This window comes from Manis javanica, chromosome 13, assembly GCF_040802235.1.
Source record: "Manis javanica isolate MJ-LG chromosome 13, MJ_LKY, whole genome shotgun sequence".
NCBI lineage: Eukaryota > Metazoa > Chordata > Mammalia > Pholidota > Manidae > Manis > Manis javanica.
This window is the reverse complement of record NC_133168.1, coordinates 19928894-19956479: the sequence shown is the minus strand read 5'-3', so window position 1 is coordinate 19956479 and position 27586 is coordinate 19928894.

Genomic DNA, 27586 nt, shown 5'->3' with positions numbered 1-27586 from the left:
TAAGGGGTTAACATCCAAAATATATAAAGAACTCACATGCTTCAACATCCAAAAAGTAAATAACCTGATTAAAAAATGGGTTGAGGGTATGAAGACACACTTCTCCAAAGAAGAAATTCAGATGGCCAAGAGACACATGAAAAGATGCTCCTCATTGCTAATTATCAGGGAAATGCAAATTAAAACCACAATGAGATATCACCTCACACCAGTAAGGATGGCCAGCTTCAAAAAGACTAAGAACAACAAATGCTGGTGAGGATGTGGAGAAAGGGTAACCCTCCTACACTGCTGGTGGGAATGTAAGCTAGTTCAACCATTGTAGAAAGCAATATGGAGATTCCTCAAAAAACTAAAAATAGAAATACCATTTGACCCAGGAATCCTACTCCTTGGAATTTACCCAAAGGATATAAGTTCTCAGATTCAAAAAGACATATGCACCCCTATATTTATTGCAGAACTATTTATAATAGCCAAGATATGGAAGCAGCCTAAGTGTCTATCAGTAGATGTATGAATAAAGATGTGGTACATACACACAATGGAATACTATTCAGCCGTAAGAAAGAAACTAATAATACCATTTGCAATAACGTGGATGAAGCTGGAGGATATTATGCTCTGTGAAATAAGCCAGGTGGAGAAAAATAAGTGCCAAATGATTTCCCTCATTTGTGCATTATTATAATGAAGCAAAACTGAAGGAATAAAACAGCAGCAGACTCACAGACTCCAAGAATGGACTAGCGGTTACCAAAGGGGAGGGGTTGGGGAGTGCGGGTGGGGAGGGAGGGAGAAGGGAATTGAGGGGTACTATGTTTATTGCACATGGTGTGAGGGGTCATGGGGAAAACAGTGTAGCACAGAGAAGGCAAATAGGGATTCTGTGGCATCTTACTACACTGAGGGACAGTGACTGCAATGGGGTATGGGTGGGGACTTGATAATATGGGTAAATGTAGTAACCACGTTGTTTTTTCATGTGAAACCTTCACAAGAGTGTATATCAATGATACCTTAATAAAAAATTAAAAACTAAACAACCTAAAACAGGCATAGTCTTAGGGGGGCTATCAGATGAGAAATCGGAGATCAACAGAGCTGAGGCTTAGAACCTCAACCCCACTGTTTTGAGAGAAATCTTCTGCATCCGTGGATGTTTTGTTGCCCTTGTCTAGCTTGGATTAATACTTAGTCTACAGGCACACACCTGATCATCTACATTTGCCCTCTTACAGCACTAAACTATGTTTTCTACCTTTATCTTGCATCTACCTACCACTTCAGCATTTTATTAAAAATAATAATAGTAATAATAATAAAGGGAGAAATGTGGGATCCACATATAAATCAAGTATAAAAATCAGACGAATATTCATATTTGACCTGATTGTTTATAGTTCATGATGCGTGATCAAAACCGAAAGTTTCTGTGATGACTGCCCTTGCACTGTTCACCATGTAAGAACTTATTCACTATGTAAGAACTTGTTCACCATGTAAAAACTTGTTCATTATGTTTCAGAAGATTGGAGACTGTTGAGAATTAGGCTTAGGGTTGATTAATGATTGTGCATTGAGTCCCCTGTACAGAATTTTATTGTTGTTAACAACAATATGATGAATAAATATGAGAGATGCCCTCTCAAAAAAAAAAAATTAAAAACTAAAACTAAAACATATGAGGACATTGTTGGAGATCATTGCTACCTGATGCCAGAAATCTTGATTGGTTTTACTCTAGCTCAGTATACTTATTCCCCTTCCCTCAAACCCCTACTTCTGTCAATTGATTGGTTGCTTTGGAATAAATATAATATTTGTGGTGATAATAAGAATGGCTGACATTTGTTGAGCTCCTCTTATGTGCCAGACACTTTCCATACATCATGTCATTTAATTACTGGAAAACCCTATGTAGTAGGTACTACTAGTGTCTCCATTTTCCAGAACAAACAACTGAGGAATAAGAAGATGCAACAGTTTATTCAATGTCAGGAAATCTGTATCGGGGCCTACATTTAGAATAACAATAACTGGCATTTACTGAGAGTTTACTACACGCCAGAGACTAAGTGCATTCTATACGTGACCTTATTTTTATCATCTCAATGGCTCTATGACACAGGCACTATCATTTAACAAATGAAGAGATTGCAGCAGAGAACAGTTAAATAACTTGACCACATCACACAGCCACTAAGTGAAGGAGAGGGGATCAGGCTAGCTCCAGAACTTGTGCTCCTTAATATACTACCCCTTAATCTTCTCTCTCAACCAGACAAAAGTTTTACCAACTACTTAGTGCATGCACTGTAGACTGGGGAACAGTGAAGAAACAAAGTTTTGTTTTCTTAATTCTATGAACTTACTGACTTATCAGAGAAGTAAAATGAAGACAAATGAAACCATTAGTGGAAAGGGAGAATGCTGAACTCTAGGTTAGAAACTAGAAGGAATGGTTGAGAGAAGGGGAGGAGGCTATGGATTGGATGGTTCTGTGACATGTCAATGAACCAGGAGTGGCTGGGGCTGGACCTTTAAGTACTATGAGTGATGAGGAGGAAGGAAGAGAGAGAACATTCTGAAATGTGGAATAACCTATGAACTCTCCATATACAATCTGTTTCTAATTTCAGGGTTAAAATTAATTTATCTTGACATTTTTCCTCATTAGGGAAAAAAATCAGCCTTTCAATATCTTGCTATAGTCCTTTCTCATAAGATTAAATTAACTCTGTAGAGTTTTTCAAAAATCTTCCAATTCTTTATTCCATCAGAGTAAAAATGTTTCATGTCCAATGACATTAACTAGAAAAGCTAATTTCCTTTGCCTTTAATTTTGGCAATACTTTCCTTTACATAAATAATGACAGGAAGAATAAAAATTCCTTGTGACACTTCAAATATAAATTTGATTAAAATGACATCTTTTTATGAACACAGTACATTTATATGTTTTAGGATCAAAGACTTCTTTTGGCAAAATGAAAGAATTAGCAGGTTGGTTTAATGGTTGGGTTAAACAGTCATCTGTTTTTAAAAGCATATAATAGAAGATGGTTTTTCCTTTAATAACATTTAACTGGAAGACAGATTGATTTAATAACATATTCACTCAGCATATCCAGAACTAATGATCTTATTCCTCAAACCAGTTTCTTCTCCTGCACACCCTATCTCAGGTAGTTGCATATCCAGCCACCACTTCCTGAAGGTGAACCTGTCCTTCCTTCCTCATTCCACTCCCATCAACCACTGGGGCTGGTTGATTTTCTAAGATTATCTCAAATGTCTCTCAAATGGACAGGTAAGATTCCTCAAGGGAGGAACAACCTAAGACAGGCACAGTCGCAGGGGGGCCATCAGGTGAGAAATTGGGGATCAACAGAGCTGAGGCTTAGAACCTCACCCCCCCTGTTTTGAGAAAAATCTTCTGCATCCATGGATGTTTTGTTGCCCTTGTCTAGCTTGGATTGATACTTAGTCTATAGGCACACACCTGATCATCTACATTTGCCCTCTTACAGCACTAAACTATGTTTTCTACCTTTATCTTGCATCTACCTACTACTTCAGCATTTTATTTAAAAAAATAATAATAATTATAAGGGAGAAATGTGGGATTCACATATAAATCAAGTATAAAAATCCAACAAATAATTATATTTGACCTGACTGTTTATAGTTCATGATGCGTGATCAAAACCGAAAGTTTCTGTGATGATTGCCCTTGCACTGTTCACCATGTAAGAACTTATTCACTATGTAAGAACTTGTTCACCATGTAAGAACTTGTTCATTATGCTTCAGAAGATTGGAGACTGTTGAGAATTAGGCTTGGGGTTGATTAATGATTGTGCATTGAGTCCCCTATACAGAATTTTATTGTTGTTAACAACCATATGATCAATAAATATGAGAGATGCCCTCTCAAAAAAAAAATCTCTCAAATGCCTATAGAGCCCAGATGGGTCAAATAATACAGGCTGGAAGGGATGTGGCCAGGAAGGGAAGAGCATGACTGTCTAAAGAAGAAAGCATGTGCTCCTTAACTGTCAGGGAGGGATGTGATAAGAGAATGTGGCTCCCTAGTGTGGGTTGTGGGTTTCTGAAGAAGAGTTGGAAATTTATATTTTATATAAAGTCTCTGGATTTTAAAATGTTTGCATTATTAAGCAAAACATTTGTGACAAGGTTGGATTTGCAAGCTCTCAGCTTGTGATGTTTTTTCTAATACTATCCATGTTTTCCATTCTCACTGCTCCTGCTCCAATTTAGGTCTGTACCATCTACCATCTTTCTTCTAAAATATTACAGCAGCTCCGTAAATGTTCTCCTTGACTTCTATCTTATTCCCATAAATCACCTTTCATCCTAGCTCCTGAGTAAAAAATTTAAAGCACAAATTTGTTTATATCACTTAACTATTAAAAACGCAAAGTAAGTCATCCTTGATGATTGCCATTGCTGTCAGGTTAATTGCAGACGGTCTGGCCTGTCTGGGCCTTCCAGGCCCCAGTGTAATGTGGGCCTTACCAACCTTCCTATACACTGTCCCTGTGGTTTCTCCAGCCAAGGCCTTGGTTCCAGCACACTGGAACATAAAATTTCAGCACACTTGAACTTGTCAAGATTCTCAGAACATGTAAGTTGTTCTTGTGTATTCCACATTTTGTCCCTTAGCAAACAGTATTTCTCTTAAGTCCTGCTTATCCTGCTTGATTCAAGTATAATTTTCCCTGTGGAGCTCAGTTCAGGGTATAGTGTGTGCTCAAAAAATGATTATTGAATGAATGACCAGAGAATAATTTCTCCGATCAGGCTCCATATCAGCCATTACCACTCTAGTAAAATTTACTCTTTTTTCATGTTTGTTTATATACTGTTAGGTGAGTACCTGCCACTCTCTGATTATGATTAGAATTACAGTATGCATGTCTGCTTCCTGTACTGAATCATGACCTTTCTCTATTTACAGACTGTAGCACAAGGCTTTACATATGATAATCAGCAAAGAGATACTGGGAGTATCATGATCTGGTTTATGCTCTAAGTGTTCACTCAACATCCTTGTGAAGGATGGAATGTAGAAACAAAGATGGAGGCAGCAAGACTGGGTACAAGGATGCTCTGGTGAGAGATGAGAGTGACTTGGGCAAAAGTGGTAGAATGAAGAGGCCAAGAAGTGCCCAGAATCACACTATATGTTAGCAGTAGAGCTAATAGAACTGGTTGATGGGTTGGAGAGGTTCTGAGGGGAAAAGGGGAATCAAGGATGACTCCTGGGCTTTTGGCCTGAGCAGCTAGATGGATTATGGTGCCATTTATCAAGATGAAGGAGACTTGGTAACAGAGAATTAGGGAAGAGGGATAAGAATTGATAGTTCTTTTTGGTCTATGTGAAAGATGCAGTGATAATTAGACAAGTAGAGTTGTCAACGAGCATTAGATATATGAATCTAGAGCTTAAGATATTGGTCAAGCTGAAAATATGATTTTGAGAGTCATCAGTTTAGACATAATATTGAAAGGCACAGACTTGGTGAGAATACTCAGGGAAAGAATTACAGAGAGGAGATGATACAAGAAATATCTCAGGGCACTCCTAGGTTAGGAATTATGAGATAGCAGGAAAAGCCACAAAAAAAGACTGACAAGGAGGACCACTGAGGAAATAAGAAAAGCCAACAGCTGCAGGGTTATGGAGGCTATGGCAGAGAATGTTTTGAGTAGGATGGAGTGATAAACAATGTCCAGTATTTTTTAGAGGCAAAGGAAAGGTAAACTGATGTTAACTTTGAAAAGATATAGTTTACTTGTGACCTTGATAAATGCAGTTGCAGTGAAAAATTAGGAATAGAAGCCCAAATGGAATGGATTAAGGAAGGAATAGGAGATGAGGAAGTGGGCCTATGCTGAGAAAAGAAAAAGAAATCGATGTTTTTAGAAATATTTAAGGATAAAACACATTTATAAACTGTCCTATCTACTCTCAAAACATCTTGCTATTCACAAATCTGCACGTAGGAGCTTGTCATTATTTATTTCAAATGTGATTTACTCAATATTTTTCTTGTCCTACAAAACTTGGATGTTTGTAGCCTTGTAAGTCACATGTCTTAGGTCATTTCCAAAAGAACTGACAACAAAGCTTAAGACACAAATGTAATTCTGAAAAATTCTTAGATAATTTTGCTTAGAACAATACATGAGAAATTATTAGTACAGAAACTTTAGAAAGACAGTTTGACTAAATATCTTAGGTACTTAAGTAATGACCTTTTTTGTCATTCTGGTATTTTTTCCAGGTAATCTTTATTCTGGTTTTTCTGTTCTTTGGCAGCATTGTTTATATCATAAAGTACAGACACAGCATGACCTTTGCCCCTCCAACCAGATAGTTAGCATTTTCACCTGCCAATCAAACTCGATGGTCTGCCCTGAAAGTAGAGACAATTGATCGATCATAGTTTGGACATTTGGGCAGGTCAACTAATTTTAGACTCCCAGGCTGGGCTGATGTGAGTGGAGACTGGCAAGGCACTTGTTCAAGGCCCAGCAAGGGATAGGGCTCTCCTTATGGTTAACAACTGCACAAATAGCATCAGGCTGAGTTTGTGAATGTAGTTTCAACAAATTATTTGAAGTATGAGGCTACCTCTTATCTGTATTTATTATTCCAGCTCTTGGCATAACCAGGAAGAAAAACTCTGTTTACTTTAAGCTTTTCCCATTAAAAGATTAGTGATGCTTTCACTTCCCTGCTGCATGTGTACATAACCAGCCATAGGCCTCGTCCAAGACACTGCCTAAGCAAAACCCCCAAACAGCTCCCCGCCCCCGCCCCAGGTGGGGTCTGTATGAAGAGCAAGTCTCCTTGGCTTTACCTTTCCTCCTTCATTCATTTTTGGGGGATAGGGAAGGAATGAGTGAAACCTTACCTTTAAATTGGAATAAATGCACTAGTAAACAAATACAGGAAGTGAAAGTTTGAGCGCTTTGGCAAGCCTTTCCCCTTCCCTGTGAAACGCTTCCCTTGTGAAGAAGCCTACCCAGGACTTCAGAGCAGTACAATGGGACTGTGTGTCTAGGTATCTTTGCAAAGGGCTCTGGGTGGGAATGTTTTTTGCCTTTCAGTGCCTGTACGTCGGACACTGGCAGCAGAGAATGACATGCAGAGAGATTTATTCAGGTTTTATGTGCTTTTGCTTGGCATACTCCCACCTGACTGCTATTGTCTTGGAAGCCAGAGAAATGTTGACATCCCAAGTATTTACTGGGTCCGTGGTTGCCAATAAAGCAGTTTCCTAGTTTTTCAAGTTTTTGTGCCCAGAGTCCCAGTAGTTGAGCTACAACTCACTGTTTCCAGGGTCTTTAAGTGCATGGTGTCCCTGAGGGCAACTGTCCCTTATTCATCTATTCTCAGCCAAGACTAAATTTATAGTTGACTAAAGCAATGTTTAAATAAACTCAAGGTGTTAAGAACACAAAATAGATGAATTTCGACCTTTAAATTTTTTAAGTATCAAAATATGATTGTGACAACTTAAGTACATTTTGAATTTTGAAGTTTCAATTATAAAAATAAATGCTCATTGCAAAATTTTTAGAAAATACAGTGTATATCAAATAAGAAATCTCCCTCTTTGCAGTCCCATTCTCCACTGACACCTTTAGGGTTTATCCTTGCAGAGATTTTATCCTATCTATATAACATCATGCTTGTGACTATATACATACACATATGTACATTCTATTATTTAAAATATAGAATTGAAATATCATGCAAATTTGCTATTTTTATTATGTTTATCATAAGCATTTCTCCATGACACACACAGCATGCAGAGAAAGATAAAAAGCTGTTTGTCCAGTTTTTCAAGGATAGTGCTATGCAAATGTGCAAATGAATGTGAGATGCAGACTTTGGAAATTCATTCATTCATTTACAAACATTTATTGAGTCCCTTCTATATGTTAGGCAGAGATGAATCAGCTTGATTTCTCAGTCTGATAATTTTTCTATTCACTTTGTATGATGAAAGATGAGAATTTGGCTCTCTAGTTACTCTCAACATATTACACACACACACACACACACATTCACACTTCTTCACACATCTTGAAAATAGTTATATAATTTTGGTTTAATCAGAATTAAAATTTTTCATTATTCTGACCATGTCACTATTATAGTTGAGCCCCGTGGTATACTCTGCTTGCCTCTTATTTCTTTCCCCAGTGTTTCTGAGGGGAAGTGTAGCTGGACAGCAAGGCAGCCACTCTGGACTCAGGTTTCTGGATTCATGGCCCATCTCCTCCAGTCACTAACTGGAGTGACCATGGGCAAGAATTGCAACCTCTCTGTGTCTCAGTCTCTTCATAAGATTTGCATTTTCCTGATGATTAATGGCGTTGAACATCTTCTCATGTGTCTGTTGGCCATCTGTATGTCTTTTTTGGAAAAATGTCTACATCACGGGAATTCTGTAAGAAGTGTCTTACTGTATGTAAGATGCTTAGAGCATTGCCTGGCAAATACTGAACATCATGGAAGTATTTGTTATTCTCATCATTATATTCTTGCAAGAAAGGACATAAGGGAAGTAATTTTTTTAACCTTGTGTCTTTATTCGATATCCTCATATGATTAACAATTTCCCTACATATAGAATCTAGGTTGAAAATTATGTTCTGTCTCTCAGAATTTGAAAGCATTTCTCATGCAGGAGAGGAAATTTGTCATTCAACCTTGCCCTGGCTCTTGGTTGTCTCACAAACCGTTGTGATTTTCTAAGCAGCCTGACTAATACTTGTTAGGTCCTAGCTGTTGAGGGTATGCCAAGATCTGTTGGTGTCCAAACGAAGGACTCTCAATCAATACCTAGTTTCTGGCTGACTGGAAGCCAGACCCTGAGATAGTAGCTTTTTTATTGTTGTTGGGGCAGGGGGGCTACATTTTTTTAATTGAGGTACATACAATATAATGCACAAATCTTAATGTACAGATCAATGAATTTTCACATGTGTGTACATTCATGTAACCATTAGCTTGATCAAGATATCAAACATTCTCAGTACTTTTTCCCCTCACCTGCTTCAACCACCCTTTCACCCACTTCCCTTATACTAACCACCAGTCTGTTCTCTGTGTTTGAGTCTCTTTCCACTTGCTTGTTCATTATTTTGTTTTTTAGATTCCATGTATAAGTGAAATCATATGGTATTTGTCTTTCTCTGACCTACTTCACTTAGCATAATACCCTCTAGGACCATCCATACTGTCACAAATTGCAAGATTTCAGTCTTCTTATGGTTGAATAATATTTCATTGTAAAAATGTAACACATCTTTATCCATTCATCTATTGTTGGACATTTAGGTTGTTCCCATTTTTTGGAAATAGTAAATAATGCTTTGATAAACATAGAAGTGTATATATCTTTTCAGATTAGGAATTTTGTTTTCTTCAGGTGAATTCCCTGAAGTGGAATTGGGTCATATTGCTATTACTAATTTTAGTTTTCTGGGGAGCCTCCATTACAGCTTTCCATAGTGGCTGCACCAATTTGCAATCCCACCAGCAGAACATAAGGATTCCCTTTTTTTCCACATCCTCACGGACACTTATTGTTTCTTGTCTTGTTGATACTAACCATTCTGACTGGTGTGAGGTCATATCTCATTGTGGTTTTAATTTGCATTTCCCTGATGATTAATGGTGTTGAACATCTTTTCATGTGTCTGTTGGCTATCTGTATATCTTTTTTGGAAAAATGTCTGTTCAGTTCCTCTGCCCATTTTTAGATTATATTATTTGATTTTTGGTGTTGGGTTGTATGAATTCTTTGTATTTTTTGGATATTAGTCCCTTATCAGATGTATCATTTGCAAATATATTCGCCCATACTATAGGTTGCCTTTTCATTTTGTTGATGGTGTCCTTTGCTGTACAAAAGCTTTTTAATTTGATGTAGTCCCACTTGTTTATCTTTGCTTTTGTTTCCCTTGCCTGGAGAGACATCTAGAAAAAAAGTTACTAATGCTGATGTTTAAGAGTGTACTGACTGTTTTTCTTCTAGGGGTTTTATAGTTTTAGGTCTTATTTTTATGTCTTTAATCCACCTTGAGTTTATTTTTGTGTATGATGCAACATAATGATTCAGTTTCATTCTTTTGCATGTAGATGTCCAGTTTTCCCAACACTATTTATTAATGAGACTGCCTTTTCCCCATTTTTGTATTCTCACCTCCTTTGAAATAGATGAATTAACCATATAGGAATGGGTTTATTTCTGGCTCTCTGTTCTGTTCCATTCAGGCAGCAGCTTTTAAAGCATGCAATTAAACACAGTCTTGCAGGAGTACAATTGAAAATCCTCTGGCCTCCAGACGAGGAAATGTAGACATGTTCCCTGGGTGATGGTCACAAAAATTGGGGCCTTAAATGAGTGTATAAGCTCCTTTCTGGGAGGTACTGTCAATCTGTAGCTAGGCTGATAGAGAGCACAAAGATGGTGTCTCTTGGCCCATGTCGGCCGACACCACCGCAGCCTGTAGATATGTGGCAGACCTGAAGCCCACGCCTCAGGCTGAAGCTCCAGGACAAGGATACAGGCCTTCATACAGGAAGCCAGGAGGTGTCCTTCAGTCAGCTGTCTGTGCAGTGCCCAGTGGGTAGTAGTCTCCCAAGAACTGTCTTTCCAATTGTTTCAGACCTTTAGGATCATAAACACAACCTTCCTTGGCCACTAGAGCCAGGCCATCCTGAGTGTCCCTTCCGTGGACTGCATGTGCCTGTAGGCTTTTTAACAAGGTCGACTGAGAGCACAAAAATAGTGCCTGCCAGAGCCTCTGTCCCTGGAGAGAGTCTGCACAGGCCCCTGCTCCTCTGGTAGATGCTTTAAGACCGCAAATGAACTTCCTTCACTTACAGTCCACATGCTTTTCAAACTGCTGCTTTTGCACTGGGTCCAATGGTAAGTGAGTCTGTGTACAAGCCCTTTAAGAGCAGAATCTCAGATCCCAACAATACTTTGGGTCTCCCGGACATAAACCCCACTGGTTTTCAAAGCCAGATGTTTCAGGGGCTCAATTCTCTGGTGCAGGCTCAAAGGTTTGGGGTGCTCGATGTGGGGCACAAACCCCCCATTCCTCAGGAAGAAGGTGGTGAGATGTGAGTTGCTACACCAGGGGAGGGATTCTTGGCCTTACATATCTCTGCTTCTCCAACCTGTCTTGATGTGGCCCTTTTATCCTTTGTTATGAAGGAGAAGTTTTCAGGTCTTTTTCAGAGGGAATTCTTCCATATACAGCTGTAGAATGCAGTGTGCCTACGGGAAGAAGTGAGGTCAGGATTTTCCCACTCTGCCACCTTGAACTGCCTCTCTACAGCATTTCCCTGTTGATTTCCAGGGAGTAGTTTCCTTTTATGAAGTCTGATGATATTCCACATCTTCTTTTTTGTTATATAAACTATTTTCATTTTGGGTTTATTTACTTTTTCTTTGTTTTGCTTTGTTTTGTTTCTCTGGAGTTTTTTAATATCTTCTCACACTATCCAGTTGATCCAATATTTCATGATGATATGCTTGAATATGTTATTGTTTGGGACACTTGGTGGACCCTTTTAAATGTGAAGATCACATCCTTTCATTTGTTAAAGTTTTCTCATATTATTTGTCTGGTTATTTAGTTTCCCTTAATTTTTCTGTGTGCTCTTTCTGGAAGTTCTATTAGTTACATATTGATCCCCCTGAAGGAAACATTGACTTTTCATATCATTTGGTCCCTGTTTCTCATCTCTTTGTCTTCTTGTTTTAATTTGGAGTTATTTCCTCAACTTCATTTTCCAGCTCTTCTACTGAAATCTTTATTTTAATATGTTTTAAATTTCAAAGAATTTATTCTTCTTGGAATGGCTCTTATTATTTTTTAATGACCTTCTATTGGTTCTCAGCTGAAGTATTTTATCTCACTGACAGTATTAGGATTTAGAATGGTCCCATGTTTGTCCATTCTGTTTCCTCCAATTCTATTTATTTTTGTTTGTCTTCCTGTCTTCCACATGAGAGGCTTCTCCACCTTCTTGGATCAAGGACAGAACTTGAAACGTCCTCAGTATGGACTCTCTGTCAATCATCCTGTTTTTCAGTTCTGTCCCTGACTATGGCTTCCGCAGATACCTTGAACCTCCAATCCCTGGGCCTGTCTCCATTCAGTGGTATCAATTTCTTTTATCCCCATAGACACATAGGTTTCTTAATTCTCCACTCTGTGAAATCAATTTTCACTCTTCCTTTGAATTTCCTTCTTCAATAATTTTGATGTCTTTGCTTTCATTTTCTCTGATTTTTTTTTTGTCCCTGTGGGTTATACCTTGTTTATTTATTTATTTGTTTGTTGCTTTACTCTCATTTCAGTGGCATTTTAGAAGTGAATAGAGATAAGTATTAGGTCTATCATATTTAACCTGAAGTGCATGATAGTTTTCAATGGACATTAAAAAAATTTCAGGACATTTATTAGATGCCTACTCTATGCCAAACTCTTAGTTAGGAGCTGCTCCTTAAATTTTTAGTGTTTACAATACCAGTTTTCGAGCTCCCTAAGAATTTCTGCTGAGCAATAAATAAATAAATGACTCCTTTTGGCCTGTTAAAGTTACTAAATGTGTTTGGGAAGAAAAAGAATTAAATAGTATTGTAATAAATTTTTCATAAATCAGAAATTTTTGAACTAGTATAATACACAGTTTTTTTCCTTTTATGTCTTCATGCTTGTGACTGTGTATATATGCAAGTATGTGTATGTGTACAAGAGTGTGCAGATGTGTGCGAGCATGGGTGTTTCTATGTGAGACTGTGTGTATATGTCTGTAAGCAATGTGTGTGTGAATGTGTGTGTATATGCTTGTGTGACTGTTGTGTGTACGTGTGTGTACACACATGTGTGTGTTCATAGCGCAGACAGAAAACAACTCTGCTGGTGACCCTTAACACCAAGGTCTCCATAATCCCTCCATGCTCCTGTTTCTCCACTAATAAAATTGGAATTACCATTCATCTTGTAGATATCAAAATGCATCATATTATAAAACACTTGGAAATAGCTCTATTAAACATAAAATAAACTGCTGCCTATAAAACTGGGATTATTGAAACATTAGAAGCAAAGGTGTTTTCACTCATGAGGCTTGTGTTCCACTCAGGGAGGATTAGTGGGCCTGGATTTGTTCTTGCTTTCAGGAATTACACTGCTTTTCCAACTGAGAACGCAGTCTCCACTTAAAAAATTATGGTCATGAGCTGCCACAGGGTTGCCTTTCTTTTTTGCCCAGAAAGCTGGTGGCAAAAAGGAAAGAGAAAGAAGTTGGAAAGCAGATCATCTTCAATATAAAAGGCCATCCAGGGAGATCATTATAAAATTACATAAAAGTGAATAAATAAAACTTCCTTTAAAAACCTTGCTATGCAGCACCAGGAATGTTCACATAACTAACTGGCCATATAGTCTGCATTCAGAGATATAAGTAAAAGACTTCTTTCAACCCGATATCATAAGGTTTTAGATAGCAAATATGCCATCCTTCAGTCTGAAGTAAAGAAACACTTCATTCAACAGCTAAGCGAGTTGCTATCTGGCCCTCATTATATCTGATTTACAAGGACTGTGCAGGCCTGTGATGCCCACGTTAGAGACCACCAATACAAAATGCACCAAATGGGATTTTTATCTTTCAGCATGCCTCAGAGTTGTTGCACAAGATACACTTCTCAGTCTGCATATAATCAGTCTAATGTAAACCATTATCTCTGCACAAAAGACAAAGATGAAAGCGCCTGTGCTCAGGATCATACTTCAACATGCCTGACATTCATGGCTCCCTGCATTCCTGCTAAACCCTGGGCCGTGCAAGATGCTCTATGCTGAGACAAAGCTGGGCTGGATGTGAGAGTAAAATGGACACTATCTCATGAGGACTTTGTTGAAAGGCAGGGGCGTGACCATTTCACCAAAAATCAAAGGGTGATTTGTTCCCAAGCTTCCAAATGAACTGGTAAATGCTGGTGTATCAGGAGTGGGATTATCTTTAAAGTGCAAACTCAAAGTGATTACTTTCTGTTCCTTGAAATTAAAGAGATACACATGAAGGTCTCATATTGCCTCATATTGCCTTTGTTGGCTAGCAATATTATTTAGATAGTTGAGAAGATAATTGAATTTATGCCTCTTTTACAAATAACAGGAATGACTTTTTTTTTTGGCAAAGGCCTGAAGAGTGGGCAATTCACACTATTTTTTGCTTTGTATATTTTTACATATTATTTTGCCCTTTAAGGTCCTTATTAAAAAACCATCTTCAGTTTGAATGTTCAACACATATTCTCATCTTTAATTCTTAGAATTAAATTGTCCCTTGAATCACTGCGCTTATTTTTCTCCTAAGGTAAGAAGAGCTTTGATAATTACAGTCAGCATGTCCACTGGATCTAAAGCTCCTAGCTCTCACTTTGTGATGAACGAATAAACGTCTTGATTTCACCAGTAAATGGCAAACGAAGCCTGAGGTTGTAGCAAGGTGTCTGGGAAGCCAGGCCACACATTAGATGCTCCATCAGGCAACTAGCTGGTCCATAAACTGTTGGGACAGGCCTTCTAATTGCACAAATGCACCCTCGTAGACATAAGGGAATCTAGAAAGGTGTGTGGGTGTGGATAAAACTATAAATTATCAATTTTTTTGTGAATACAATATATACCTTGTTTTGAGAGAAAGTGATAGCACATAATTTTTAAATCAATTTAGTTTACATTAAGATTGAAAATGGAACAGAAGGGATGGATCACTGCTATGGTTTCTTGGTTTCACAGGTAGCATCTGAGTTAATGTTGATACAGTAAGCTTTCTGGAAAGGATTGTTTTAAAGAAAGAGAGAGAATAGATGAAATACATCAAATTCCAACAGATATCTGGAGTGTTAAATCAAAGAACTCAACATAATTGAGATAATCAAATCATTCGAGTAAAACACTTAACACCTTTGAAGACATACTTTTCATTTTTCAAATAATCTGAAAAAGTAGTTTTTCAAATGGCCTTTGGAAATTCTGTGTCAACTCCATTGTCTCTGGGGCATAACATGAAGAATGGACTCACAGCCTGGACAGGAATCTTTGACTTTTGTTTTCAACGACCTAAAAAGTCTTCACTGACCACTCTGTGTAAGTAAAAATGCCACAATATTTATTCCCAAATTGTTAAACTGGTTCTGGCCAGCTTCTATTTTAGGAAATAGCCTGTTGCCAACATAAAGAATTCCCCACATCGTTTCTCTTATAAAGCTATTCTTCATTTCCTGCCCTGTAGTGGGATTGTCCTTTCATTTGTCTTGGTTTTTGCTTTCTGTGCTTTTTAACCCATACAACTGGCTATCTTGTAGTGATGAGGGGGAGACAGTGATTCTTTTACTTTGAGGGCATTTTTCAGACAGTAAGCTGCTGAATTCATTTGTGTATTTTCCAAGAACCAGCATTCTTATACCTCACTCTGTAGCTGCCTAGGAGATACTCCAGAAACGTCATTTATTGGTACAATAAAACTCATGGCTCCAATGTAATTCTTTTCCTTTAAAAATAAAGATATGTGGTATGGCAAGACATACTGGGGCAGCAAATGGGTGGATAAAAGGCTCACTGAAACTTCTCCTTCCACCCCGCTACGGACACCAGCAAAGCCAATTTGCTGGAAAATCATCATGGCTGGGTTGGTCAGTGGGACCACACCTTGACTATGACAATTACAACTCAATTCTGGGTTATTTAAATTCCAGTGTTTATTGTGCTGGTAGAGCTAAGAATGAACACTAACTTCGGTCCAGCCCAAAGTGACCAGCCACAGTGAAGCCACGTTCTCCTTTGACTGTTGAAACACAGTGACCAGCCTGATGGGAAACAAGTAGGGAATATAAAACTAAGATAAATGGCAGGCAGCCTTTATCACAGGGTCAGTACTTTCAAACCTGTCCTCAGTACTAAGCTTGCCCCTAACATTTCTGAGGTCCTAGCAAGATTACAAATGGAGGTCCATATATCACATATCTAAATATTTACAATATATAAAACTAATAAATCAATACATGATAAATTCTATCCTCCCACCTTGGCAAGTATACCTTCATGGTGGCATGAAAATCTGAGACTTTGTGGAGTTCATTTATACTATAATGTGAATGGCAGATTTGAGGGAGTGGCTTTTAAAGGGAAGAGGTGGGGCTGTGTCACAAAGTCTTGATAAAGGCTGAGGAGAGATATAGATATGATGGGACAAGTACAGTACAGTGTAACTTTGTCAACTACTAGTTTTGCTGTGGTAATAAATTATTTCATTTGTCTTAAATCCTTAACAGACTGAGTATGGTGGGTACCTTGGTCCTATCATCTTTTTAGGCCCTATATCACTCTCTTCATCGGTGTTGTCATAATTAATTAATACATCCCTCTTGGAATATATTAATGTGCTTAGAAGATATTTTAAAATTAAATATGAATAAGTAGTGCAAGTTGGTGCTCCATGTCAAGGACTTTATCTTCTAGTTGAGGAGAAAATGTTAAAACAGAAGGCAGTGTAGAGGTAAATACTTGTTTCATCATCATTCTGTACATGTGTGATTAAAACTGGGTGACAACAATGGGTACATTTGGGATCTGGGGAGAAGGTCTGTGCGGGCTGCCGTGGCGGGAAAGGCTCCATAGAGGACTTGGGACATAAGCTTGGCCTTACAGGGTGGCACATGGCACATCGTAATAATAGTAGAAGCTATCATTTATTGAATGTATATTTTGTGCCAGGCAGGGTATCAAGCCCTTCAAATGCCTGATTTCATATAAGGTTTTTAATATTCCTCTATGGCAACTATTTGTATCTTCTTTCAAGTGTCGAGGTAACAGAAGCTTTAGCTGTAGAGTCATTAACTATCATCCCAAGATTGGGGCAGACATGGAATTTGAACCCTTGTTTCATGTTGTTTTCAGGAGTAAGTGCTGATAAATAGGAGGATGGAACAGTTTGCTGAATGAATAAGTAATCAAATAATAGCAAAAGGGGAAGGTAAAGCTGGGATAGGGCCTTACAGGGCACCATAACACTAGGCTATGAGAAGACTGGCTTTCAAGCTGCAAAGGGCTTAAAATGGGAAGTTTAGGAAAAGAAGCTTTATTCTCTACAGAAAAAGAAATAAAATGTGGATATTCACTCAACCCCAAACACTGGGGACTCTCCAGCACTCTTGTTACCCCAAGGCTTAGTCTTCCAATCAGATTTGTGGTGTTCATTTCATTACAGTTAAATTCCAAAATGCAGGGCCTCATAAATTCTGCAAGGACCCTGGTGGAGTGCCGTACGGACAGCAGGTAACAACGCCCACTACTGTTCGCTGACCACCATCAGCACCTCACTTTTAGGAAGAACTTTCACAAGTATTCTCTCATTCAACAAATATTAATGACAGCGATAATGACTATTAAGTTTCAAAAAGTACATTCTATTTGTAGCAAATTTGTCATTTTCAAAAGAAAAGTTGTGTTTTTTTTTTCATATTGATTATTGTTTCACTTTTGTTCTCCCTTTTGTGTGACAATTTCACCAGACTGGGTTCCTCTGATTACTCTCCTCATTGCCCTACAGTATGTGTTAATATAAAGTTAAGCATGGAAAAAATAATCGCACCACAAATCCACAGACAATACCATAAGCAAGAAAACATTACATGTTACCATGACCACTAAGAACCATTCTTCCAAATATACCCTTTTGGACTTACCAAACAATCCTTCTTCCTTTCTTTTATAAAGGTAAAAGACAAACAAACAAACAAAAACTAGAATTTTGAAGGTCTTTTGTGAAGAGGGCGTTAAGGAATTTCTCCCTAGGATTCTTGCAGTGTCTTGTGGAAAGTACTAATTGCACATAAATGCAAGTAGATCTTCAGGTTACAGGCAGTATTTTATTACACAAGGAGAGAAAAGTGTAGTTGTTTCATTTTTCCAAGTTTGCCCTGTGGCATCTTGTTACAGAGCATCTGGTTATTTCTGTCATTGCATTCCACATTTCTGATGGATGACTTAACACATGTCTACTCTGGACATTTCAAACCTGGAAAAGTAAACTGCAGTGAGTTACCCACCAGCTACCCATCCATCACTGTGGTAAGCAGTTGTGCTTCACAGTACCATCTCCTTCGGAGACCTGCCAGACTGCAATATGGTATAGGCCTGTGGAAAAAAACAACAGAAAACTAAGGTTTTGTATAAGGAACTAGTTGACAATTCTCCTTAATAATCTTGTTACTTCAATATGTCAAGCCCTTTACACATGTACAAATTTAGAAGAGGAATGTGATGTGACTGTTTAAAAAAAAAGAAAAGAAATACTGGCCCTTAAATTTAAAGATTTTGTTACTCTGCAGGATTCATTTTGGTGTGGGTTAATATTGGTTTTTAATAGAGAAAAATCATGACATTGAAATATATCCATCCAGATTGTGAAAGTGATGGAGAGCTGGAGGGTGAACATTAAAGAGTAGGAAGGGAAAAACAGCTTTAGGGAAAGCTTTGGAGAAATCTAGAGAGAAAAAGGGTATTAAAAAAGAAAAATAGATATGCCTTGAATTTTTTAATCAATATTAATGATATTGAGGATCATGTATTGGTTTAAATGCTTTGCAGGCAATATTCTATTTAGTCCTCACAACAATTCTTTAATGATTGGCTCTCTTTTATAAATAAAAAAAGTCAAGCATAGGGAATTTGCATGATTCCTCTCAACTCCCCCAGTTAGGGAGTGTGCAGATGGAGATGAGCTCAACATGACTGAGGGATGGTGGTTCTAGTCATTTCAACCTGTACATGCTCCTTAGAGGAAGATCAACTTATTTAAAAGAATTGCTCTACTAGAAATGCTCTCCTCAGTTGCTCAAGCAGGCTCACTCATGCCACACGTGGGGTAAATCCCGGATCCACCTTCCTGGGGCTGGGCCTAATGTCTCAGGTCAGGGCAAACAATGCGCAGCCAGCCTGTGCTCCTGAAAGTGGATACCAGGGGGCATGGTGGCTGTTGTTTGCAATCTCCAGAACTCTCAAAACAAATGTGTGTCACCCCCAAATAGCAGAGGACACTTGTCATGGGGTAAAGACAAATTCTTCTATATGAAAAATAGTGCTTTATTAATCTTGAAATTATAGATTTCTCATGTAAATAAAGAATCAAATGCAGTCTTCTCCTCCCTTCTTAGCAGCACCTCTCCCTTCTCCTTATTTGAATAATACTATAGCTGTGCATTTTCCATAGACTAGATCAAAAACTGTAAAAGACTATTTCCTCTAGATGCATTTTCCCCTTATCTTGAGGGGTTTTTGCAATTTGTGAATGTGGGAACCGTATCCACACACTCACAAACCTGCATTTGATCTTTCTCTGTATTTCATAAAATTCTTGCTCAGGACAATCTTGTCAAGAAAATTAACATATTAACCCCCTCCTGCCCCAACCCCCTACTTCCTCTTTGCCTCTTCTCATCTTCTACTGCTTCCTCTCCACTTCCACACCAATTTTAAAGACAAGAAGACAAGGAAGTGAAACAACAAACTAAACTCCTAAGAATTATTGTTGACTTTGAAGTGAGGTGTAAGTTGGAATCTTAGCTCTGCCTTCCTCAACTCTGAGGTCATGGGAAATTTTCTGAACATCAGTTTGCTTACTTGCTAAAGAGGCTGTTGTGAGGAATATTTAAGAAAATGTAAGAGAAGCCTGAACATGTATGTGCCCTGCACAGAGAAGGGACTTCATGAGTGACGGTCCATTATTATAAGGACCTTAGGGGTCCAGCTGCGTTTAGACCTCAGCACCTCTACATATGCAGTCTCCAGCTAAATCCCATAGACTTGTTTTCCTAAACAAAGCAATGTCTTAGGGGAAATGGGTTAATGACAAGTCTTCTAACAGTGCTGCAGCACTAACATTTTTTTCTTCCTACATCTTTTTCCATTTTGTCCTTGACAGTCACCACCTCCCAAGTGATTGAGTAGGTAACACATGATCTATGAAAGAGCAGACTCTCCATTTCTCTCACCACTACATTTCTCTAGTGGAGCTGAGAAAAAGCTAGTGTTTTCAGGAAGAGTAATTAATATGGAGACACAGCCACTGCTTTAATCACATGCATATCAATCCACTTTTGAAAGGCCAGAGTTCAATTAATTGATGACACCCTGGAGACATCCAAAGCAGTTAACAGGTCTCCAGAACTTAGTGAAAAAACAAGCTGTAAGATCCGATCTCCCATAAATTCCCATTGTGGGGTTCCGTCTCCTCATTTCTCTTTCTACGTCAAATACCCCCTCTGTTTATAAATATTTTGCAAGGAGATAATAAAGAAGCCAAGTATGGAAAGGTCACAGAATATTAAAATGAAACATCAAGACATGATACTTTTTATCTGTGACCATCAATGGATACCATTTTGTTTTAAGTCCTACAACATAACCCATTTTTAAGAAAGAGCATGTCTTATTTGGGAGTTTCATCAAGGAACACCCCTTTCACCAGCGTGCATTTTAATGTGTCAGCAAGTCAGTGTTCATGTTCTTAAATGGGACTTGTTGAAAAGCTGTACCAAAATAAGCCATATGATGGCCTCAAATGTTACGGAAGAGAAGTAGCCAGAGACGATATAGGGTGGAGTAGTCATGCTAGGATGAGGTTCGTTAACAGCAGTTAAACAAGGAGACCTTCGAGTAAGGTGGCCCTGATACCTTGGTAATCTATATTAGCAAACCGAAACCTAGACCAGAGTCAGTGCACTGGAATCTGAGAAAATGAAACTTAAAAACAATCAACTTCAAACAGCCAATGAGCCTTTCGCAAATAAGGCAACTGCTTAACCTATAGACAATCAGATATCCATACTTTGTTTGGCATCATTGTCTCTATAAAAACCTCATCCCAAGCTTCTGTAGGCATGTTTCTAACACTCTGGTTTGGTGCTGCTTGATTTGGATCAGTATTTGCTCAAATAAACTCTTCAAAGTTCTTACGTGCCTCAGTTTACCTTTTAACAGTTCATTTATGCCAGTTAGTGGGGGTTGTGGGGAGGGAACTGATAAACCGGTGCTGTTCTCTGGCCTGTGACTCAGAAACTGAATCCAAAGCACCTCTGCTGGGACCCTTCCCAACAGCCTCTCTGGGATCCTCCAAAGGGTAGCGGTTATGCTCCTTTTAGGACACAAAGGGCAAAATACAATAGCCATACCTCCCAGTGAGAGAAGCTGAAGGTGGGAATTAGGGAGGAAAAGGACATAAGTTCCAGGGATGAGTTCAGATTGCTTATTTCTTTTCCACTATACTGATCAATAGCTCCAGGCAGCAGCTTTCGCAAGACCCACCACAGTAACCAAAGAAACTTAATGGGATCATCTCCATTTCTGGCCCCAGGGGGAAAGCTGGGGGGCTTTCTTGTTCATCCAACCTGCAGCACAGCCTTCAACCTGCTGCTTTTCTGGTCTCATAAATATTTTGTTTATTAGCCCATGTGATGTTTGCCTGTCTGACCCTCACCTATGATGTAAATAAGTTCCTTGAGGTTAGGATTAATGTCTTTTCTATTTCTGGAATTAACCAAGTGTTCAGAGCCATAAACAATGGCTTGCTATCAGTTTATCTGGCAGCTTTTTTAGGGATTTCCATATAAGTAGCATATTTTATTCTCCAGCTTGTGTTTTAATTCTATGTCTAGTTTATGAGGGACTAATACTCTCCGTAGAATCATTTGGTCTGTCATCAATTTTGGAACCACACTCTCATGTAAACAAAATCAATTTTTCTAATCCCCAATAAAGTAAACTCAAGTACAAAAAAGTTCAATGTGCTTCAGCTTACACTGAAATATATAAATACTTCTTGTCTCATAAAAATCAACACGAGGCATGTTGTAAGCCATTGGATTTGGCATCATTCATTTCAGCATTAGTGTTTCATTTAGACAGATTCCTGAAATATAGAACCACGACAAGGCACCTTATATAAATCAAAGCCATGATGGCACAAAACCATGGAACTGCAAAATCCAGTAAGAGGTCCATGGGCAGGGGGGAGCCATATGCTGGCTCTCGTAACACCATGAGGGGACCACAGGGTTCCGTTCTATGTGCCTATCCTGGGACCCACCAGAAAAGTGTTTTAGGGCCTAGGTGGAACCCATTAATTTCATTTGTCATCTTTAGAACATACCTTTTGTGAGTTTCACTGAAATAAAACTTATTTCTTCTATTTTTCCTTTATTAGAAATCATGAAAATATTTAACATACCCAGACTCATTTCACATAACAACTGCTAGTTAACCTTTTACTAAAATTACATTTGGAAGTTTATACCATATTCTACTTCCAAAATTTTTTCTCAGTGTAACAACCCTTTCACACCAAAGCCCACTAAATAAACATGCTAGAAGTCACATACTGACATTGTGATTTCAGGCCAAGACGCAGTCACCAGCTTACTTGACAATAGTAGTTTCTAATCAGAGAATATCATATGGAATAAATTTGATTTGTGTGCCCCGTGTGGATAAACCCAAAATGCTTTACTTTGCAAACATACATCAAATAAGAGCGACAAAAAGGTACTATCTTCTATGATTCTCCCATTCGTTGTGTATGTGAACTATTTCCATGTGTTTCAAAGCTATTCCTCTGTGCTCAGCATTAATTTTGTTCTAAAGATGCATTTCTGTTCTACAACATTTTAGGGCAGTGCGGTAGTTTGTTGCAGTAATTGTGTCCAATTTGTTCAAAACGTCCTTTTGCCCGTACTTCAGGTCGTCTCCTTCCACCACGACAGAGCCTCGCTATGCGGTTTGTTTTGGCCAATGGGACAGTGGCAAAATGTAATGTAACAAGGGGCTTGGGAGGCACCTGTGCACTGGGGCCTGCTGTTTTCTGCTGCTTTTTAGTCTAAGACCAACATGTGAAGAAGCCCAGGCTAGCCTCCTAGAGAACGAGAGATGCTGAAGCAGAGATGAGCCATCCTCGCTAAGACACTCTAGAGCAATGGTCCTCAAAATGTGGTCCCCAGATTAGCAGCCTCGGCATTACCTGTGAACTAGTTACAAATACACATTCTTCAGCCTCACCCCAGTTGTACTGATTGGAAACTCTGGAAGTAAGTGAGGCCCAGCAATCTGTTTTAATGAGAGCTCTAGGTTATCCTAAGACATGCTCAAGTCTGAGAACCATTCCCTAGACCAGCAAGCCTGCCAACTGCCAAATACATGAGTGAGGACATGATAGACAAGGGGCGGGCAAGGAACACAGCCACACCCATTCGTTTACATGTTGTGCATGACGGCTTTCACACTGCAATGGCCGAGATGAGTAGCTGCAACAGAGACAACATGACATGCAAAGTCTAAAAATATTTACATTTGGCCCTCTGCAGAAAAAGTTTGCCCACCCCTGTCTAAGAACAACCAGCTCCTGCTGAGTCACCAGCTAACAACAGGGATCAGCCAAGCTGGCCTGGGCCATAAAAACAGTCTACAGAATCATGAGAGATAATATGTTTATTTTTTTTAATATTGAAGTTTGGAATGTTTTTGTTTGCATCAAGACATGCAAGATACCAATGAATGCAAAATACATTGCCTTTCTGAAAGTTAATTGCTGACTCCCACCACCTTCCAGAAAATGACTCCCTTGCACTTAATCTCCAGCCTTCCCACCTACAATCAAGTCTTCTCTTTCCATTTGGGTGAGTATGATAAACCTACATTGCTTTACATTTTATGATCCAATAGTATTTAGTTCCTTCTAAATGATTGCTACTAATAGAAACTTAATTAATCATTAATTTGATATAGTTTGCTATCCGCAAAAATCTTTGGTACCTTGCACTGAGATGGCACATATGATTTTTCCCACTAAAATCAATGGAAATATTTTTGCAATTTAATGGCTTTTTATTCAGCAGAGTTTGCAGAAATAAATAAAGTTGTTAAAAATATAGAATCTGAGAAGAAATATAAGATGTTAGTGGTTTTGTCTTTGCCGTGGGATTATGCATGCTTTTATTTTTGGTCGTTTGTACTTCTCCTATTTTAAAAATAATGAAAGGATGTTATTTTAAAATCAGGAGTCCTCCGTTCTCTCCACAACAGATATTACTCACTTGTTTTATTTTTTGAACTTACATTAAGTTGTTTCATATGCTATAGTATATTGCCTGTGCAATATTAAATGACTAATGCCTCCAGATTTTATGTTTACTAATTTATTACTTATTTAATGTGGGGTGTGTATGGTAGGGGAGACCAATTTAAGATATAAAATAGACAATTCCAAGTTAATTTCACCAGAGTAGACACCAGAAAACACTGCCTCTTTGATTTGGCAATTATGCAGGAAAGTGAATGAGATCCCACCCTGCAGAGAAAGTGAAAGAAAATACATTCTCAGGTTGTCGGTAGTCTCTAGCTTCTGTGAAAATGGAAAAGAAGTTTTAATGGCTTTTAATGAAGATAGAAGAGTCATAACAAAATACATTTGGTGCAGGAGGGAAGGTCAGGTCCGACAGTATTGCCAAGATAGAGGTGAAAATTTTCCTTTTCTAAGTATCCTTTTAAGTCTAGATTAGACCACCATCTGCCTTGTATGACTCAGATGAAGACCCTCGTAGAGGCAGCAGGATATACAGAAATGACGTGTTGGACCTTGTGACTTTGCAATTTCGTGGAAATAAACCAGGAATGAGCTTTCACAAGTAAGTTTTCTCCACTTGTTTCAAGTTAAATATAGTTCTCCTGATTATTCAAGGCAGTGTGTGAGCATCTGTGGCTGGAGTGGGGTCCTCCTCACGGTCTAACAAGGCCACTTCTATGTGCAAGCGTTACTGCATAGATCACTGACACATCAACCAGTCTGGCCCAAATGAGCGAGGAATCTAATCAGACAACACCAGCCTATTTCACACAGTCCTGCTAGACCTTGTAAGTTCAAGCAGCAGTAGATGCGGTATATGCAGAGGGGCAGATGAGGTTGAGCAACAGTGCTTATACATTGTTGGAAGCTATGTGAATGCTGGAAGTTACACGAAAACATATTCTCCACCACTGCCCAAAGGTGAGGAATTGAAAAAGAAACCTTAAATTTTCAACTAAAGTAGAAAAAAATATAAGTAATTTGTTCAGAGACTTTTAAGATAAGACCAGCACTTCTGCTGTGGTAAGGTTAGAGGATTTTTATGAGGCAGAAGATCTCATCAGTTTGCTAGTACCCCAGATGGGGATGCCTGGACCTGATTCAGAGAGAAATGCCAGGAATGGGTCCAAATTTCAAGCAGGGGAAATAGCAGGAATTGCTTTCTCCTGACTATATTCAGTGTTTTTAGTATAAATCACTTATCAGCCAGAAGTACTTGTAACTTATGCACTAAGGTATTTTGTGTGTGTGGAAAATAGAGTATCAGGGGAAAAATGAACTAATATCTTTCATAAAGGTCTGGTATTCAAAGTTCTTTTGGACACAACTGCCAATGATTTTCACCACCCAAGATGAGGTGATGGAGCAAGTCTATTAGGCCTAATAGTCTTACATCCTCAGAGCTGAGATGACAGCCGTCACACACATACAAAAACCTCATACTGATACGATAGTCCCTGAGTTATCACTGTGCATGAAAAAAAATAATTCTGAGCTGGAAGGGTTTGGCTTGATTAACAATAATATTTCAGGTTTCATATTAGTGTGCAGTTACCTGGGTCTATTCCAAAAACACCCTAGATATTTTCCTCCTCTTTTTGGAAGTGTTTTCTCAGGATTTCTCTCTGGCAGCCACTTAGGCTAAGAAAGCTTTGGGCTCTTGGGCCACCAGGGGTCCCTCTCTTGGTTGTTCTGACCTACAAAGAAGGCTTCTTGCTGAAATAATTTCAACTTTTCCTAAGAACTTAGGCCCATTAGTAAAGTGTCTTGGGATGAACTTTACAAATCTCATCAAACATACCAGGGGGTGAGTAAATTAGTGCTCACAGGTATCTGCAGAAACAGCCAGTTGCTTCTTGGAGGCCAAATGCTGTGGTTCTGGGTCTCTAACTGAAGGCAGACTCAGACCTGCTCACTGGCTGAGAAAGACGGCGGAAAGCAGATGCGCCTTGACCTCAGACCTGGTGTTCAGGAAGGGCCTCCATGGGGGTGCTGTGGTTCTCGGAAGGTCTTAGCTGATCAGTCCTGGCAGGTGTTAATCCATTCCAGCAAAACAACCCCCCAGTGCCAGTGCTCTTTTGAATTGCTTAATGAGAAGCCTACTGTAGCAGGCTTCATAGGAGCACTCTGTTCTTTGAGCTGTAAAGAATACTAGGCCTTATTTCAGGAGGAAGGAAGAAGCAGAGGCTCTGAGGAAGTGGAAGTTCATGCAGATGGGAGGACTTGTTCTAAAAGTAACTCCAAGTCCAGTGCTCTTTGTCCATTATCCATACTGCCTGCATCACGGGTGCAAGGAGACCTTTGGCCCAAGTTAGACATTGAGACCCCATCATCACATAAACTATTTATTAAGTGCCTATTATGTGGAAGGCACTTTGCTGACAGAAAATAAGAAGAACAAGTCCCAGGTCTCAAGGAGATCAGGGCATAACGGCTAATTTGCAAGTTTGAAGGGAAGATGGAGTGAGACAAGGCAGGGGAGTCAGTGGCCTCAGTATGTGAAGATGCGTTTCTCTCCAGTAGAGAGAGGGTTCTTTGATCTTGAGTCTCAGAGGTGCCCATATAAGTCATGGTTTTCGTTCTTTGTTTTAGTCTTGATTTCAATGTTAAGAAAAATTCCCTTCTGTAGACTATGACGGCAGAGAGGGTAATTATTGATCTATTTACTGGGCAGTTCTTTGTGTTTGCCAATTCAGACTTGAATGGCTCTAGAACAGGAAAACTGAACAAAGGAGCCGTATAGAAATCAAATCACCTGACTTAATTTTCAGGAAATCTGTTGTTAGAATATTCAAGTGTATTGGCTTATGCAAAACATTTCCTCTGTTTTTAATGATTTAATGATTCTTCAGATGCACTGAGCTGTTTTTATTCCCAGTGACATACTGTACTGCACTGGGCTACTCTGAGTCCCATCTAGACCAAGTCAAGGAGGGCTCCATATGAATGGACTAGTTATTTGTTACAAATTGAAAATGGCTCTTTTATATAAAGAGGAGCCTTTTATAATATTCCCTTCTGCCAGGGCTACCATGTAGAGCCAAGCCAGCTGTACATAGGACAATTCTACAGGTATTTCTAGAGGTGTACAATATTGCAACCCTGTAAACCATTCATAAAATTGAAATGGCTGTAATGACTCCTAATGAGCAAACACATCATAATAAATCAGACAGTGGTCTTCCCAGACTTTCTATCTCCTGATTCTCCTCTGCTTTAATCTGTATGTATTATACAGAGTGACTGGGAAAGGACAAGGTGATGTACTATACAGGTATATCAGACAGGATTTGATCAGAGAAGTAGGACAACTCTGAGTGATAGAGCACA